General features: G+C 50.2%; 1 protein-coding gene and 1 long non-coding RNA gene across 5 annotated transcripts in view; one reads left to right on the top strand and one right to left on the bottom strand.

Annotated features, from left to right (window-relative positions):
* cadm3 (cell adhesion molecule 3) overlaps positions 1-15,890 on the bottom strand; it is a 61,773-nt gene that overhangs the window by 36,811 nt on the left and 9,072 nt on the right. The window lies entirely within an intron of this gene.
* On the top strand, positions 9,199-9,545 carry LOC130538638 (uncharacterized). Its single transcript, XR_008953932.1, has 3 exons — positions 9,199-9,290; positions 9,379-9,481; positions 9,521-9,545. It is a non-coding gene; the product is annotated as an uncharacterized LOC130538638 (long non-coding RNA).

Genomic DNA, 15,890 nt, shown 5'->3' with positions numbered 1-15,890 from the left:
CCCTAACCCTAACCCTAACCTAACCCTGACCCTAACCCTAACCCTGACCCTAACCCTAACCCTAACCCCGACCCTAACCCTAACCCTAAACCTAACCCTGACCCCGACCCTAACCCCGACCCTAACCCTGACCCCGACCCTGACCCTAACCCTGACCCCAACCCTAACCCTGACCCCAACCCTAACCCTGACCCCGACCCTAACCCTAACCCTAACCCCGACCCTAACCCTAACCCTAACCCTGACCCTAACCCTAACCCTAACCCTAACCCTGACCCCGACCCTAACCCTGACCCTGACCCTAACCCTAACCCTACCCTGACCCCGACCCTAACCCTGACCCTAACCCTGACCCCGACCCTGACCCTGACCCTAACCCTAACCCTAACCCTGACCCCGACCCTAACCCTACCCTGACCCCGACCCTAACCCTGACCCCGACCCTGACCCCGACCCTAACCCTGACCCCGACCCTGACCCCGACCCTAACCCTGACCCTGACCCCGACCCTGACCCCGACCCTAACCCTGACCCCAACCCTAACCCTGACCCCAACCCTAACCCTGACCCTAACCCTAACCCTAACCCTGACTGACTACCAAAGAGCACATTAGGACAGCTAAAACTGTCAGGGTTAGGGTAGGGTTGATCCCTGACCCCGACCCTAACCCTAACCCTGACCCCGACCCTAACCCTAACCCTAAACCTGACCCCGACCCTAACCCTGACCCTGACCCTAACCCTGACCCCGACCCTAACCCTGACCCTAACCCTGACCCCGACCCTGACCCTGACCCCGACCCTAACCCTGACCCCAACCCTAACCCTGACCCTAACCCTGACCCCAACCCTAACCCTGACCCCGACCCTAACCCTGACCCTGACCCTGACTGACTACCAAAGAGCACATTAGGACAGCTAAAACTGTGTGTTGCCATGTTCTAGTGCTGGGAGTCTAAACAGGATGTTTGTGTCTTACATCACTACATATGTCCTCCGATAAAAGAGGTGTAAACATGGGTTTTTTGATCATCTTATTAATCCTAATTATCAGCTTTAATCAGAATGGATCCAGGGAAACAACAGATTTAAATGAAATGACCGGTTCTTATTTTTCAGACGAATGCATAATTAATGCGTGACAAATATCAGATAGTCCGTTAGTCTCTGGTAACAGATTCTTAGAATCAAGATTAGCAGCAGGAGATCTCTGCTAAAGTAGTTAGGGTTAGTTAGGGTTAGAGTTAGTTAGGGTTAGGGTTAGTTAGGGTTAGGGTTAGTTAGGGTTAGGTTAGGGATAGTTAGGGTTAGGTTAACCCTAAAAACTGACCTTAGAAACTGGAAGATGGAGATTAAGAAGTGTGACAAGTTACAACTCCACTAAAACCTAATTTACCACTCAACCACACACACATGCACTCACACATGCACACACATGCACACACATGCACTCACACATGCACACACACATGCACTCACACATGCACTCACACATGCACACACATGCACTCACACATGCACTCACACATGCACTCACACATGCACACACATGCACTCACACATGCACTCACACATGTACTCACACATGCACTCACACATGCACACACATGCACTCACACATGCACACACACATGCACTCACACATGCACTCACACACACATGCACTCACACATGCACTCACACATGCACTCACACATGCACACACATGCACTCACACATGCACACACACATGCACTCACACATGCACTCACACATGCACACACATGCACTCACACATGCACACACACATGCACTCACACATGCACACACATGCACTCACACATGCACTCACACATGCACACACATGCACACACATGCACTCACACATGCACACACACATGCACACACATGCACTCACACATGCACTCACACATGCACACACATGCACTCACACATGCACACACATGCACACACATGCACTCACACATGCACTCACACATGCACTCACACAGCCCATGCTCTTCTGTGTTGTTCCCACTCTACAGTTTGTTCATCTTCATCAAGACAACAGATGAGTGGAATGAAAAGGACCTTAAATATCTGGCAACAATGGACACAATAGAGGAGCTTATCGGAGAGTGGCGTGCTGGGTGGCGTGCTGGGTGGCGTGGCCACACCGGGCCACTTGTGGGCCAATTGAGTAATTAGGAGGACTGTTTGTGTCCTTAACCGTCATGGCTGCCAACAGTGAGAACCTGCATGAACCCGTGGCCATCTGGTGACCCCTTTGACCTGAGAGATGAGGTTCTTTCTGTGTTCCAATTACAACACAAGCCTCACACACCAACTCTTCACTGGGTCACTGTTACCGAGTTACGGCGGCAGCGTCATAAAAAATGGACCATTTCCAGTTGTCTGGTCAATGCCCCTCAGACACAAATGATTTAAAAATGGTCGAGACCACCCTGAGAACTATAAGCACATATCAAGCTAAGGGTGGCTGGTAGTTATGTTACTGTCTAATAATACAGGAGTGGTGGCTACTGACGAGGGTTCATATGTTCCTAGCATCACTGAGGGTTAGGGTTAGGGTTACTCTAACCCTAACTGAGGGTTAGGGTTAGGGTTACTCTAACCCTAACTGAGGGGCCATATTGTGCTCAGAGAATTATGGGACATAACAAGTCCTGTTCTGACAATAAAACAGATCAGCTGACACATTAGGGTTAGGGTTAGGGTTAGTTAGGGTTAGAGGGTTAGGTTAGAGGGGTTAGAGTTAGTCTGACATAGGGTTAGGGTTAGAATTAGGGTTAGGGTTAGTGTCTAGGGTTTGTGTCTGTGTCTGTGTGTGTGTGTCTGTCTCTGTGTGTGTGTGTCTGTGTCTGTGTCTGTGTGTGTCTGTGTTTGTGTGTGTCTGTGTGTGTGTGGGTGTGTGTGTGTGTGTGTGTGTGTGAGTGTGTATCTGTGTGTGTGGGTGTGAGTGACTGAGGGAGCAGTATCCATCTTAACATTTATTCTGAAACATTCTCCCCCAAATGTTCCTTTAAAACACAAAGCATCAGTGAAAAATGTGTTTTATGTCTTCCCGTCTGTGTGTGCCGTTTTTTCCTGGAAGTGTTTGTCATCGTGTGGGAATGTTGTGTTTCTGTTTCCTGACATTTCCCCGGGGAACATTCCCAACAGTTTTCCTGCAGATATTGAGTGAAGATGCCAGACAGCTGGTTCTGGACTGTTCATGTGGACGGACCCTTCAGCAGTGGGCAGTTAGGGTTAGGGTTAGGGTTAGGGTTAGGGTTAGGGTTGATAACCCGTTTACACACATTTGGACCCAATCGGAGAGGACATGAAGTTCCAACCATGTGGTTCAAAGGTTAACGGACCCGTCGGTGCTTTTCTCAACATTTCTGGTCTCATGCAGCTTCCAAGAACATTTGCACAGAAATTTAAAAAGACAGATGGTGCACTTTGATTTAGAAATTCTAGTTCTCCTTCATTATTCCATCAACTTTCTCAGAACTTTCTCCATATAATAATCAGCAGCTTCTCGTGAGGAGGGAGATGAGAGACTTGATTTCTGCTGATTATGAACGTTTTCCCCATTGTGTGAAAACATTTGAGCAAAATAATGAAACTCGGAGCATTTTTTGGTCATAATCCAGCTAATTATTTAGAAAATAATGAATGAGCACCTGAAGATGGAGAGACAGTTTTTCTCTGGTGGGATCAACAATAAGATTAGAATTCCCTGGCTCATCCTGTGGGCCTTCCAGCCTTAAAGGCTCTCAGCATCTTGTGTGTCCGTCCTGATGTGGATGCAGGAGGTTGTGATGCTGAATCCACATCTGCCTGGACTGGAGCGCTATCGAGAGTGTGGTTGTGATCCACTCTGATCACACATCCCACAGATTCCTCTCCACGCCTGTCTGCCCCCCCCCCCCCCCACACACACACACACACACACCACCACCACTGCAGTGGGTGCAACCCCCCAGGGTCTGACAGCAGGAGACGATCACACCAGCTCCCTGACAATTTCTCTCTGCACTCCTCTTCACAACTGTCCCCTGGTTTCATCATTCCTCTTTCTTTTCTCCCCTACACTGGCCCTGCACTTATTTAGAGTAGGGTGCTGGGGTCTGTGCTGGGGTCTGTGCTGGGGCCTGTGCAGGGGTGTGTGCTGGGGCCTGTGCTGGGGCCTGTGCTGGGGTCTGTGCTGGGGCCTGTGCAGGGGTCTGTGCTGGGGTCTGTGCTGGGGTCTATGCCGGGGTCTGTGCTGGGGTCTGTGCAGGGGTCTGTGCAGGGGTCTGTGCTGGGGCCTGTGCTGGGGCCGTGCAGGGGCTGTGCAGGGGCCTGTGCTGGGGCCTGTGCTGGGGTCTGTGCTGCTGGGGCCTGTGCAGGGGTCTGTGCTGGGGTCTGTGCTGGGGTCTGTGCTGGGGTCTGTGCCGGGGTCTGTGCTGGGGCCTGTGCCGGGGCCTGTGCAGGGGCCTGTGCTGGGGTCTGTGCTGGGGCCTGTGCTGGGGCCTGTGCAGGGGTCTGTGCTGGGGTCTGTGCTGGGGTCTGTGCTGGGGCCTGTGCTGGGGCCTGGCTGGGGTCTGTGCTGGGGTCTGTGCTGGGGTCTGTGCTGGGGTACATATAATTGGCACTGCAGGACGGTCCCTGCAGAGTCTGCTAAAACAGCAAGCACAAAAGAAGAGGAAGACAGGAACAGGGGCATAAAGGTAAAAAGTAGAAAGCACAAATAAAGGAGAGGAAAGCAGAGAGGGAGGGAGAGGCAACGAGAAAATGACTTAACAGTGTTGCATGGGGTGGTGATGTAAATATAGAAGAGAGGAGAGAAATCTACACAAGACAACAGATAATGGACCCAAATAAATGAATGCGTTCCAAATATTTCTAGCCAGGGTCACTGGTTGCTATAAGGAAATCATTAAAGATGTATTTCTATAACTTCAAAATAAAAATACTACTTCTTAAAAAAAAAGGTAAATCTCCCATAAGAGTAAAAACTACAATAAAGTGTGAGCGGGCCCTGCGATGAGCTGGCAACTCATGCACGGTTGGGTTCGGGTTAGGGTTAGAGGGTTAGAGTTAGGGTTAGGGTTAGTTAGGGTTAGGGTTAGTCTGACATAGGGTTAGGGTTCCTCCATGTTGGCGGCTCCTCCCATGGTTTCATTCTGGTTCTGAAAACACACATGACTGTGTGGTTTGGAGAACGTTTTGGTGTTCCTGAGGTAAAACTACATCTCAGAGCATCATCACTTCCCATTGGTCCTAATTAACCAACAATTTCAGCAACAGGAAATGCTCTTTGCACCCAGTGAGAATGAAGGAAGGCCGACCTGCCTGTCCTCCATCAAACCGTAGGAGGGGTCAGAAGAGAACAAAGATGACTGACAGGATTACATTTATAAATATGATGACATCACGTGATACAGGCTAATGAGACTGGTAATCGTCAGCTCATCATCTGCTGCCAGAATGAAATGTGGAGTCTAAATGTCACAAACGTACAGCTGCATCAAAGTTCACCGTCGTTCTCTCAGGCCATGAGGTACTTTTGGATTATTTCATCACACATGGGCAACAAAATGGAGATGAATGAACGCTGCTAAAGCCTTAATCTGTGCTCTGAAACAGTGTCAATATTTGTCTGAATTACCTTCTTGCTTTTCTTTGTGTGCCCTTGAGACATAGAGTGATGTTTTCTGTCAGAGACACGATGAGCTGCAGTTTAGGTTTTTGGTTTTTTTTAATTTCTTGAGGGGAGGGGGGTCGTTTCAGTCACTGAAACATAAAAGGATGTGACTTCTACATGTGGGCCCTTTCATGATTTGGTTCCGTCCGTCCATCTTTTTTGATTATCCAGGCCCAGCATTCTGACCAGGGACATGCAGAGGGACATCCAGAAGATGATCCCAAGGCATTCCCATGACAGCCTGGTGATGTAGTCACTTCAGCATGTCCTGAGTCTTCCCTGGGATGTCCTTCCAGCTGACAGGACATCTGAGTGGACATTGGATACAGATCCTCGAGCCACCTTAGGTGACTCTTCTCGATGGGGAAGAGCAGCGGCTCTATTCCAAGCTACTCCCGGGTACTAACTCCTTATCCTCTCTCTAAGGAAGCGTCCCGCCACCCTTTGGAGGACACTCAGCCACTTCTAACCAGAATCTTGTGCTTTTGTCTATTTGGCTGTGCTCCCTCTTTACCATATCATAGAACCACATAACTGAAGTGGCATGCACCAATCTGCCTGTCAACATCACGCTTCAACACCCTGAGATACTTAGACTCCTTCACTTGAGGCAGGAGCCCTCCCCTGGCCTTGCCACCTTTTTCTGATCAAGAACCATGGTCTCAAACTTGGAGGTGGTGAAATTTATCCCAGCTGGTTTACACTTGGCTACAAATCACCCCACTACCAAAGGAGCAAAAAAGACTCATCTGCGAAAAGCTGCACTCAAATCCAGTCTCTCGAACCGTACCCCAACCGGCCTTTGAATGCACCTAGAAATTCTGTCCTTAAAAATAATGAACAGAGCCAATGATAAAGTTCTGGTCTTACAGGGACCGTACTGACCTTAGTAGACGGCCTCCCAAAGCACCTCCCACAGGATGGGTTAGGGTTAGGGTTAGGACATGGTGAATGCCTTCTCCAAGTTGTAAACATGTGGACTGGTTGGCCAAACTCCCATGAACCCTCCAGCCACATCGTTTTGTACTGAATCTGAGGTTCGAGTATTGGTTGAATTATCCTCTTTAGAACCCTAGAACAGACTTTCTCAGGAAGGCTGAGCGTGATCCCCTGATTATTGACCAGAGGTCACATGACTCCTGTAATGGCGTCTCTTCATTGGCTGCCCGTTAAATTTAGAATCATTTTTAAAACCCTTCTTTTGACCTACCAGGTCCTCAGAGGCCTAGCTCCATCCTACCTGGAGGAGCTAGTGATACCTTACCAGCCCAATAGACCGCTCCGCTCTCAGAATGCTGGTCTACTTGTGGTTCCCAGAGTCTCTAGGGGTAGAATTGTTACTAATTCTGTAGTTCCAGTTATTATCCTAGACATAATTATCATTTAGATGGTCGTCTAATTATTAAGTTAATATCTTAGTGATGCTGCTAGAGGCCGAGGCTGCCGGGGTCCACAAACATGATCACCTGATCACCAGGCGGCTGGCACCCTGCTGGGTCATGGCTGCCTCTCCTCCCCTCTCCCCCTCTCCATCTACAGGTATAGCTGCCTTTATAACTGTATGATGACCTGCTGACCTCCGACCCTGCTGACCCACTCAACTCCTACACAAGCAATTTGTTTTAATTAATGTATTTCCCTGATCTCTGCCTATTCACTCCTCTACCTGTCCTCCTCCTCCCCCCTCCTCCTCTCCTCTCTCTACCCCCCCCCCCCCCCCCCCCCCATCAGCAGGAGGGTCCCCCTACATGAGCCTGGTCCTGCTCAAGGTTTCTTCCTATTAAAGAGGCATTTTTCATTGCCACTGTTGCTTGTCTGGGGTCAGGCCCTGGGATTCTGGAAAGCACCTAGAAACAATTTGGATTGTAACTGACGCTATATAAATAAAGATTGATTGACTGATTGGTTAGGGTTAGGTTCCTCGTTTTGAATAGTGTGACCACCACCCTGGTCTATTGGTCCAGAGGCACTGCCCCCAACTGCCACGTGCTGCTGGAGAGGAATGTCAGCCAAGACAGCAACCACATCATCAGGAGATTTTAGATACTCAAGGTGGATCTCATCCAGCTTTGGTGCTTTACCAACCTAACCATATCCTCAGTGACTTTAGCCTGAGGAATGAATCAACTTCTGCTTCTTGCATGTAAGGGATGTCAACCACCCCCATATCCCTGCAGACTTCCACTGTAAACAGTGTGAGTGCAGCCTTACCCTCCACTCTTGTCCTGATCTTTACTCTTTCCCTGTTCCTGACCCTAACCCAGGATATCTCTCATTTAGTATTTTTCCATTACCTTTCATACAGCAATTCTTTGTTGTCCCCAACCTACCTCACATAATGCCTAACCATAACTCTTTACTCCCTAATTTTACAATTTCTCAAAGGAGACCTTGAAGTATTCCTTCAGCCACCTGGCAATATCCCCAGTCAAGGTCAACAGCTCCCTACTTCCACTGTAACCAGTGATGGTGGAGCACTCTTTCACCCTTTTGAGGCGCTGAATGGTTTGCCAAAATTCCTTTGAGGTCGACCGGTAGTCCTCCTCCATGGCCGCCCCAGACTACTCCAAGACTCTAATTTTTAATTCCACGACTGCCCGGGCTACACACTTAACCTGCCAGTAAATGTTAGCTACCTCTGGAGTCCCCCGAGCCAACCCGGCTCGAAAAGAGGACTCCTTCAGCCTGTTTTCAGGTATTTTCTCTAAACTGTGGTATCACAGTAGTATAACAGCTACTGTTTCTTGTCAGAAGGAACACGGGCAACTTGCATTTATATTTAGCCAGTGTGGGAAAGGAAGTAACATACAATAAATCTCATTCATAAAAGGGATACAAGGAAGTCTCGACTTTGGTCAAGACAAAGTTTGGCCACAGCATTGATTATCTCCAGACTTCATTCAAACTTTTAAAGCCCCCGAGGCCTAAAAACGCCACTTCATATTCTGAGCCCCGGTCAGTGAAACCTTTTCAGCTTGACGTCTTGTCCTGGATGTGGATTTAAAGTGTAAAACATGTTTTTACAGTTTTTTGATTTGAGGTTTCTCCAACTTAAGACAGCAGCAGGCTGAAGGGTTTCATCCATCAAGGTGTAACGCAATCATGCGAAGAAATGTCAGCATGTTGCCACCTTGCCACCGGCAAATGAGCAGTGAGGTAAATGAGCCTTTCTCCTCATCCATTCAAACACAGCCTGCAGGATCTGAACTGGCAGCTTTATCCAGGAAATGTCACACAACCCGACCACAGAGTGATGCTCTGTTGGGCCTGTTGGGGCACGCTGCCACTGTCAGACGACTCCTGAAATTACAATTCATAGCAAAGAGGAAAGAGAAGGAAAAACAGAGCGAGAGGACAAACGGCTCCTTTGCTTTACAACCCAGAACACTTTCCAATAAATTAATGTAGTCCAGCCTTCAAGGGACTCATCACACATACAGGACTTTGTGTAAGGCGCTGGTAGTGGTGGTGCCTGGTTAGGGTTAGGGTAGGGTTAGGTTAGTTATATGACTGAACAGCAGATTGGTTAGGGTTAGGTTAGTTATATGGCTAAACAGCAGACAGGGTTAGGGTTAGGTTAGTTAAATGACTGAACAGCAGACAGGGTTAGGGTTAGGTTAGTTAAATGACTGAACAGCAGACAGGTTAGGGTTAGGTTAGGTTAGTTATATGGCTGAACAGCAGATTGGTTAGGGTTAGGTTAGTTATATGGCTAAACAGCAGACAGGGTTAGGGTTAGGTTAGTTATATGGCTGAACAGCAGACAGGGTTAGGGTTAGGTTAGTTATATGGCTGAACAGCAGACAGGTTAGGGTTAGGTTAGTTAAATGACTGAACAGCAGACAGGGTTAGGGTTAGTTAAATGACTGAACAGCAGACAGGGATGCTGATGTGTTTCACAGGCAGGACACAAGAAGCCAGAACCACGGATGCTCGGACCACACTGGTCACACTGTAAAGTTTCTCACGGGCTGGTTGAGGACTCGCTGCAGGAGCTCAGACCATAAATGTGGCCCTTAAAAATTCATTTGCATTTGTCCAGAACCAACAAGTAGAAAAGAAAGAAAGAACAATTTAAAAAGGCCTAAAACGGATAGCCTTCAAATCCTCACCAAGCCGAGGAGGAAAGGGAGCAAGGAAGGAAAGGGAGCAAGGAAGGAAAGGGAGCAAGGAAGGAAAGGGAGCAAGGAAGGAAAGGGAGCAAGGAAGGAAAGGGAGCAAGGAAGGAAAGGGAGCAAGGAAGGAAAGGGAGCAAGGAAGGAAAGGGAGCATGTGTGTGTTTGCAGTCTTCACACACAGATGTGAGCATGCAGACTGGCCGTGTGACTGACCGATGCCGGCTCACATTCCCAACTGCTCCTGTGGATCCAGAGGACTGAAGACGTCGTTTATGGCTCAGACATGAAGCAAAGAGCACCTTTTAGGAAATCTGCATTCTGCTTTCAAGGTAGATGAACGACAGCGCGGAGGAGCTTGGTCCCTCACGAGTTCACCTGACAGCCTCATGCAAAAGCCAAGGAGTTCATGACTCCATGAACGTGCACACACACATGCACATGTAGATGTTTACTGATTGTTTCACTGAGCGACTGAGCGTGTTTACGGCTGCATCGTGACGAAATGATCAAGAGGGTTTTCATAGTCTGACAAGCAGGCTGAGCAAAACTAACGTAGCCAAGTAGAGTGTGTGTGTGTGTGTGTGTGTGTGTGTGTGTGTGTAAGTAATTATGTCTGCCCTTGCACACACTATTTGTGTGCAACCTCTTCTCTGTGTGTGTGTGTGTGTGTGTGTGTGTGTGTGTGTGTGTGTGTGTGTGTGCGTGCGTGCGTGCGTGCGTGCGTGCACTGGTGGAGATGCTTATGCAGACATAAGCGGCTTATTAAAAGAGCGCGTTCTTTTCTAGGTAAAGCTCATTAATTGTGATTAGCTGTATATTTGGTCCACACACCTGCGTTGAGGGTGACTGGGTTTGTGTGCATCAGCAGAGCCGGCGAGTCTGAGCTGATCGGTGGAGCATCTTACACCTATAGAGGAACGACAGGCATATATGCATGTTCATTCTCCTAATTCATGCTGCGTGGAGCTCGCTCACACATTTTAGTCCCATCTCACTCCCTTCTCTCAGTTTCTTTTGTCATCTTCTCTTCTCTGTGTGCACCCCATCATTAGTGTGCTTGCTTTTGTCTGTCGTTCCCTCCCTCCTCTCTTTCCCTCCTCCATGCTCCTTCACTGTATGGATGTTCACACACAAGCCGACGTCTTTCTCCCACTGTCTCCCTCAGCCTCCCTTCTTTTCTTGGGTAATCAGCTTATCCTCTGTGTGTCCAAGCCTCTGTGTCTGCGTTCTTCCTTCTTTTGTTTCAGATTCATTCAGCAGGGAGATTAGAGATGCCTATTTGGTGCCTTTGTATCCAGGCAGTGCAACAGCATCGTTCCATCTTACAGCCATGGTTCCTTCAGAAAATACCACATTTACTCATCTCGCACCATGATCAGGTCAGATTTTAAATGAAATAAGCACTGTAAATAAAGAGTGTTCTTCCCACCTAAGAGAGTCAATAGATTATTGGCTGCCTGATGCAACAGCATGTTTTAAGGAATGCGTTCGCTTCTCTGACCCACAAGACTGCAGAAATCAGAACGACATGGATGGTTCATCATGTCTTCGCAGCATTGTAGCATCTAACTAGCGTGGCTGTTTTGGGAGTGGCGCCTCTCCAACTAAACAATGGACGAGCAGCAGGGCTCCTGCACAACATTAGCCTTCATGCTGGAGCTCCTGCTCGCTAGTTAGGTCAAATGCAGAGCAGCATGGAAGGAAAAGTACTAAATCAGTCCAAATTGAATCATTAGGTTTATGTATCATGTCTGGTCAAAGGCAACATGTCAATAAAATGTTCAATGAGCTCATGGATACGAGAAAACAAAAGGCATTCAAAAATGTGAGATTCACGCCAAGTTTTCCTCGTTCTACCTCCCTCACCCTCTTAATCTTTCCTGTTAAATGGTGCAGGTCCAAATGAACCCATCATTGTTCATGTTGCCTTTGAGGAAGGACCCCTAAACCACAACCTTTTTCAGTGCAGCCTCCCAAACTCAAATCTAATCTGCATTTTAACATTCGGACCATTAAAGGAGCTGCGATGTGCTGCTGAGGCATAAATGCAACAGAGGAACCATAAATATTTTAAACAGTTGCTACAGAAATTATTAAACACCAGTGCAATCACACTTATGCACATCTAAAACTGTATGTACCATTCAATAAAAGGCACAGTGATGTGCTCAGTTAACCACTTAGTTAACATCGGTAAAATAATCCAACAAAAATTAAAACATCAATCAGTGCTTAATTTCAACCAAGATATTTGATGTTGGACATGGTGGGAACTTAGGAGCCTGTTTAGCTTCTGAAACCATACAATCATCATATTTTATCATTTCTCTGTTGTCAATGTTTACAAAAGTGATCACATTTTAGACACGTCCTGTGACGCTGACGGCCTGAACACCGATGCAGCGCACGCCGTGCAGGGACGAGCACGTCACCACAGAGCGACACAGCTGGAGGTTAGGTGGCACATTAGTGTGTCACTGTGTCGTCAGCATGTTCTCGCCATGTCTGTGGGTTTACTCTGCTTCCACTGACCCTAACCCTCTAACCCTAACCCTCTAACCCTAACCCTCTAACCCTAACCCTAACCCGAACCCGCGAACCCTAACCCGAACCCCGAACCGCGAACCCGAACCGCGAACCCGAACCCGCGAACCCGAACCCGAACCCGCGAACCCGAACCCGCGAACCCGAACCCGCGAACCCGAACCCGAACCCGCGAACCCGAACCCAACCCGCGAACCCTAACCCGCGAACCCGCGAACCCGCGAACCGAACCCGCGAACCCCAACCCGGGAACCCGAACCCGAACCCGAACCCGCGAACCCGAACCCTATAATCCTAACCCTAAGCCTCTAACCCTAACTCTGCTTCTACTAACCCTAACCCTAACCCTAACCCCTAACCCGCTAACCCTAACCCGCTAACCCGAACCCGAACCCGAACCCGCGAACCCTAACCCGCGAACCCTCTAACCCGAACCCGCTAACCCGAACCCGAACCCGCGAACCCGAACCCGCTAACCCGCGAACCCGAACCCTCTAACCCGAACCCGCTAACCCTCGAACCCTAACCCGCTAACCCTCGAACCCTAACCCTCTAACCCTAACCCTAACCCTAAGCCTCTAACCCTAACTCTGCTTCTACTAACCCTAACCCCTAACCCTAACCCCCAAACCCTAACCCGAACCCTCGAACCCGAACCCTCGAACCCTAACCCGCGAACCCGAACCGCGAACCCGAACGCGAACCCGCGAACCCGAACCCGCGAACCCGAACCCCCGAACCCGAACCCGCGAACCCTAACCCGCGAACCCGCGAACCCGCGAACCCGAACCCGCGAACCCGCGAACCGAACCCGCGAACCCGAACCGAACCCGAACCCCGAACCGCGAACCCGCGAACCCGAACCCGAACCCCCGAACCCGAACCCCGAACCCCGAACCGCGAACCCGAACCCGCGAACCCGAACCCGCGAACCCCAACCCGCGAACCCGAACCCGCGAACCCGAACCCGAACCCGAACGCGAACCCGAACCCCGAACCCGCGAACGCGAACCCGCGAACCCTAACCCTCTAACCCGAACCCGCGAACCCTAACCCGCGAACCCCAACCCGGGAACCCGAACCCGCGAACCCGAACCCGCGAACCCGAACCCGCGAACCCGAACCCGAACCCGAACCCGCGAACCCCGAACCCGCGAACCGCGAACCCGAACCCGCGAACCCGAACCCGCGAACCCGAACCCGCGAACCCGAACCCGCGAACCCCAACCCGCGAACCCGAACCCTCGAACCCCAACCCGGGAACCCGAACCCGCGAACCCGAACCGCGAACCCGAACCCTCGAACCCGAACCCGCGAACCCCCGAACCCGCTAACCCTCTAACCCGCGAACCCGAACCCGCGAACCCGAACGCGAACCCGCGAACCCGCGAACCCTAACCCGCGAACCCGAACCCGCGAACCCGAACGCGAACCCGAACCCGAACCCGAACCCCCGAACCCGAACCCCCGAACCCGAACCCGCGAACCCGAACCCCGAACCCGAACCCCGAACCCGAACCCGAACCCGCGAACCGAACCCGCGAACCCGAACCCCCGAACCCGAACCCGCGAACCCGAACCCGCGAACCCGAACCCCCGAACCCGCGAACCCGAACCCGCGAACCCGCGAACCCGCGAACCCCCGAACCCGCGAACCCTAACCCGCGAACCCGAACCCCGAACCCGCGAACCCGAACCCGCGAACCCGAACCCCCGAACCCGCTAACCCGAACCCCGAACCCGCGAACCCTAACCCCCGAACCCGCGAACCCGAACCCCCTAACCCTCTAACCCCCTAACCCTAACCCTAACCCTCTAACCCTGTAACCCTAACCCTCTAACCCTCTAACCCTAACCCTCTAACCCTAACCCCCTAACCCCCTAACCCGAACCCTCTAACCCTAACCCGCGAACCCTAACCCCCGAACCCTCGAACCCGAACCCTCTAACCCTAACCCCCTAACCCGAACCCTAACCCCCTAACCCGAACCCCCTAACCCGCGAACCCTAACCCCCTAACCCGCTAACCCTAACCCCCTAACCTCTAACCCTCTAACCCGAACCCCCTAACCCTCGAACCCTAACCCTAACCCGCTAACCCGAACCCCCTAACCCTCTAACCCCTAACCCTAACCCTACCCTCTAACCCTAACCCCCGAACCCGCGAACCCTAACCCCCTAACCCTAACCCGCGAACCCGAACCCCCGAACCCGCTAACCCGAACCCTAACCCCGAACCCTCTAACCCTAACCTCTAACCCTCTAACCCCTAACCCCCTAACCCTAACCCTAACCCTAACCCTAACCCTAACCCCCGAACCCTCGAACCCTAACCCTCTAACCCTAACCCTCTAACCCTCTAACCCTAACCCTCTAACCCTCTAACCCTAACCCCCTAACCCTCTAACCCTAACCCACAGTACAAAAACAGCTGGCTTTAGTCTCTTTATCACACATTTACAAAGTTATTACTAAAGAGATCTGATTTAGAGGAAAGTCAAAACATTTGTAAATGAAAAAGAAAATGCTTTTCTCTGTGTGGGCTAACGATTGCTACGTTGCTACGTTGGAGGCGTGATGAGGCGCTGATAGTTTAGCAAACTCCAGGCATGAGAAGATCCTGGTTTTCTTGGCTTCATGGTTGTGCTAATAAGGGTGCGAAGCCCCATCAGATACGCCCTCATGGTGGTCATCAGACAATAAACAGTCTGCTCTTTGGTTTGGGGCGCTCCTGCACTCTGGGGGACACTCTTGTTGGAAATGAGGCAAATGGATTTTTTCAAGGCTGACATTATTACTTTAGTTAAATTTGCCAGTTTATATCTGACAGCTATGCATATTCAAGACGCCTCATTTTCTCAAACCTGTTTTGCTGCAGAAAGAGATTTGGGAAGGAAGAATATTGGCCTGGAACTCCCCGTCAGCTCTAAAAGAAGTCCAGTTGCTTTCGACTGGAAGCACTGAAGAGAGCACCACTGTTCAGAAGTCTCAAGAGCACCACGTTCAATATCCACATGTCATTTTCCATTATTAGGCACAAGACTGGCCTGCTCCCATTCTGATTCCTGGTGAGATCCGTCATGGAGCGATGCCTCTGAGATGTGCTGCACAGCCGTGGTTTGTTGTTCAAAGTGGCATCTGCACATCTTCCCTGACATCACCGACACGTATGATTCAACTTATGAGGAGCTGTATGGAAACAGCATTAGGTAAGGGTTAGGGTTAGGTTAACGTATCCTGCTTAATGTGGAACACGGATCCCCCCTGTGGCAGGAGTACTCGTGGCTGTAGCTTTGTTGGGACGTTAATCAATCAGCCACGGTGCTTTAATTAACCAGTATGATGAACAGGAGAAGTAATTACTTTAGTGCTAGATTTGAATCTGTAATAAACTAATGCTAGATAATCGCATTTCGTCGCAAAACACACAAGAAGTTGCCTAAAAGTCACCGAAACGTCATCACACAAGACAAGGCTTTGCTTTGGATGGAGATTCTGATGGGACACGGCTGTGTAGGGAAGATGGATGAACTGGATCAGAACAGTTTGGTTTC

This window comes from Takifugu flavidus, chromosome 15 (genome assembly GCF_003711565.1).
Source record: "Takifugu flavidus isolate HTHZ2018 chromosome 15, ASM371156v2, whole genome shotgun sequence".
Lineage (NCBI taxonomy): Eukaryota > Metazoa > Chordata > Actinopteri > Tetraodontiformes > Tetraodontidae > Takifugu > Takifugu flavidus.
Note: the sequence above shows the minus strand (reverse complement) of the source record. Positions and strands in the feature narration are given on the sequence as shown.